This window comes from Meleagris gallopavo, chromosome 6 (assembly GCF_000146605.3).
Source record: "Meleagris gallopavo isolate NT-WF06-2002-E0010 breed Aviagen turkey brand Nicholas breeding stock chromosome 6, Turkey_5.1, whole genome shotgun sequence".
Taxonomy (NCBI): domain Eukaryota; kingdom Metazoa; phylum Chordata; class Aves; order Galliformes; family Phasianidae; genus Meleagris; species Meleagris gallopavo.
In genome coordinates, this window is record NC_015016.2 from 14,601,196 (window position 1) to 14,605,248 (window position 4,053).

The window sequence follows — 4,053 nt, forward strand, 5'->3', positions numbered from 1 at the left end:
CAGCTTCAGTAATGCGTTGGGTTCATGTTAGGGGCCGATTAAGTATTTAGAGTAAGAGTGCAGCATATATCCAGAATTTTCCTACAGATATTTTGGCTTACAGTCCTGTTGGGTGCTATGGAGGTAACAAGTTCAGCTCATACCCAAGAGGTGAAGCAGGGACCCACCATCGGCTCTCCTGCCAGCCTGGTTTGACCCAGCCTATGTCCCTGTCTGCGGACAGTGCCCTGGGTCTTCCTCTCTATGAGACTGCATGGGCAGATGGAGTTCCTCTCCATGACATAATGAAAGCCTCCTGGGGTGGCTTTCATAGCTCGGGTTGATGCCAGAGCTCAGTTGCTGGGAGTTGGAGGTGGATGTGAGCTCAGGCTGCGGTTCAGGTCAAAATTTCTTTCCTCCATTATGGATTATGGTGATACCATACCAGCAGTTATGGATTTATAGAAATGGGAAATTATTATATAAATGGGAAGGGAGCTGCGGAGTGTGGAGTTTGCAAACAAAAGGAAAAATGTTGCTTAGATTAACATAAAATCCTTGTGCTTCTCCTTCCATACATGCAGTGAAGCGATGCACAAAGATAGTACATAGCTGCTGTGTTATCTTCTAGAAGATGTGCATACAAGCTGGGGACCACACTTCTGGAAGCAAACTTTGATCAACCATTAAAACTTGGTCCTTAGTGGCTGGATTTGGCTCAGCAATCATACAACACAGTTCACAACTGGAAGTAAAACTGTGTATTTTTTTTGTGATCTTGGATAACAGCTGTTCAAAGCAGGCACAGTGGATGCAATGAATATCAACAAACTTTAGGTTTTGCTTCTGAGATAAAGAACCAATGCAGGCTTCATCCTTGGGGAGATCAGACACCTTCAGGTTGTGTTTGTTCAACCTTTTTTACTACTTCTGGGCTGGAGTATGCCAGTGGTTTCCATTGATTAGGGAGAATCAGGGGCAAGCAGCTCTGAAGTAGCTGTCTGCAACTGTGTGAATTTCATTCTGACTGTGATTCAAAGTCTGTAAAAGTAAATTTTTATTTAAAAAAAAAATATGTATATATATACATATTTATTGAAGTAAGATGTGTCTTAAAAATGACTGTTTGTACTTCTGGAAAAGGAAAGCTGTGTGGCATTTTACAAAGCCAAAGACTTAAAAATGTGACTCACAGAGCAATTGTATTTGTCTCCAGAAGATTCTAGTACAGGTGAAATTGGGAAGTATATTTTGGTTGTGTGCCATAACTGCAGATAGTCCCACATTAACTTTTTTCAGAGCAAAATTGACCTCAACAAACTTTTATGAAATTTAATGGTTAAACCTGTAATGTCATTGCATTGGGTCTGGAACAGTATATAGTCCCTATAGCAGTACTATTCCCAGACTGGTAAAGAGGCAACTCTGCTTTTCTTGCAATGCAGTCTAAGAATCCAAAAATGAGCAGATAATGCCATGTGAACCAGAAGTTATCTAAGATCTGGGGAAACAAGTGTAACTTGGAACTGATATGCACTGAGGGTTTTGGGCTATCTCTGCCTTTCAAGGTAGCCAGGTGTTTCTGTGCCATATCCTACAGTGTACTCACAGCATCGGTGTTTTGTGGCTGTCCCAGCTGTAGCACAGCTGAGGGTATGTGCTGGGAGCTGGCGGCTTTTTTTATGTGTGCCCAGCCTCCAAGTGGGAGCTGGGTAACAAGCCATTCCTTCGATATCTGTTGTTGAAGTAATGCTTTTGCAGGTCTGCAAGAGAGAGTGAACAGCAGCAACTGAGTGAAGTGATCTTTGAACCGATGCATGCAGTTTGTTTTTAGTGCATTATAAAAGAGTGAAACTGTTTACCAGTTTCTGATAAGCTGGAGGATGAGTAGGCACGTGTATCTTGTTAACCAGCACTGTAAGAAGCAGAAATCAATCTCTCAGCAGTTTTTGATGTCTTCTCTTTCTTTCTCTGCTTTTGGGCTTTTTGGAACTAAAATCTCAGAAATGTTTTCTGTGTTTGAAAGGTTTTTCCACCACATAAAAAGTGACATTAGCTTCCTTTATTCCTGTCCATTTTAAGCTCTGATCCTTAAAAGCTTCATTAGATGACACAAGGATTTCAGGTCAAGCACTGCCAGACTTTTAGGATGATTTCTATCTGAAGGGTCTTGCATAGTGAAGTCTCTTGATGTTTTATTTAAAATTTAGTTAGGCTCTTGACGCATGGAAAAATAAATAAAAGTGAAGGGCTTACTAGGAGTGCTACAGTAAAAAAATGCTGGAACTTCTTTTTCAAATGAACAGCGTGACATTTATCTGTGAGAAATATTCACTAAGTAAGCGTATAAAGTTACTGCTCTAGTTTGACATAGTAGGCAATATTTCTCCGAGTACTGTACATACAGATGATTTACTTCTACCTTCGCTTTAAGTTCACCTTTAATGTAATAAAACATAAGCAGACAGTCTTCCCATAATCCTCCTTTCCCATAGCGCTGTGCTTTGTTGTTTAGGAGGCAGCATTACAGTCAAACAAGTACGTAGGTTGGTTGGTCTGAAAGTAAGAGCAAATTCTCAGCTACAAAACATAGTCACCACCATTAGCTATGGATTTTTGCTAGTGAAGAACAAGAGCCCACATGCCGTGCTTTAAAAGTCTGCACCAGTGGAGCAGGATCCTTGGAGAGCAGTGGCGCAGGGCTGAAAGCCATGGAGAGCCCTTTGCCCATACTGGGGGGCAGGGCTGCCTCGGGGGTGGGGTGTCAAGGCCTCAAGTCAGCAGCAAAGGGGAGGGGAGGGATGCTGAACTTCTGAAAGCCTCAGAGAAGTGAAGATTGAAGAAGCCTCTGTGAATCTGTATCAGTGTTTGTTTACTATAGCTTGATCTGCATATCTTGTGTCAGTGAGAGTTTGTCCTTAATTCTGTGTGTCTGTTGGTGGTTCATCGCTGTGGTGTGGTAAAGAATAAAGCCAGAAAGCCAATGGGTAATGAAAAAGATGTGCTTCATTCACATCCTCGTGGGGCGGAGAATGGCCGCTGTGCTCCAACAGAATGGCTGCACAGGAGCTGGGTGGGCATGGGGATGCACGTCTGGGCTGTCCCACCTGCTGCCATAGGCTCTCCTTCTCATTCTCAGTGGCTGTGGGCTGGGGTGACCTGCGTGAGGCTACTTGCTTTACCTGGCTCAGGTCTGCTGTATGGCTCTTGGAAAGTGTGCTCAGAGCGCATCCAAGCACATGCTAGCCAGTATTTTTCTTATTAAATGAGGTTTAGGGCAGGTTGTAGTACTGATATTTATACAGTTTACCAGGGATGTCTGCATGCCTGCTGATGTACAAACAAGCTACCAGGAGTCTCATTTCCTTGTGTTTTACCAAATGATTTTGTGGATGTGAATTCTGTGCATGGGATTCCTGCTAAGGACTGCGATGAATATTCAATCACTCCTCAAACCCTTGAGGCAGTACATCAGCTTCATTCTGCAATCTGTGCCGTGCTCTGTGTGCCATGTACAGGCTTTGGGTTCTTCATCCTCGCAGAGCTAGGGCTTTGTTCCATCCATTTCCATTCTTCTTTTTCAAAGTTGAAATATTTTACGAAGGGTCAAAAATATTTTTAGCCAGGTATTTTAATTTGTTCTTGTGCTATTGGCTTGTAATCCTCCCCCTCTGTGTTCCAGCAGATGTTTTAAACATTTTCTGGGTACATGTGCTTTCAAGGTTTTTTTCTGAAAATGAAATAGTATTTACTAGGCACTGAGTCCTTGTGAAGCAAGGTTATTTTCCTCTGCTTTAAACCTCCCTGTTCTGACAGATGTCTTGGAGTTCTAGGATAAGAGACTCTCGGCATTTGCTGTATAACGCAAATAAAATTGGTGCATAGTTAGAATTTGCTCTGTAAGGAGCAGAGTTTCTGAGCTCTGTGGGAGGAAGGCATTTCATGGACCATGTTTTCTGTAGAACTTCTGAGTTTACTAAATAATTAAATCCAGTAATGCATTTTATGCTATGTGATGACCTAAAGTGATGACTTTTGTAAGGAAAGGTGCCTTTTTTTTTCTTTCTTTCTTTT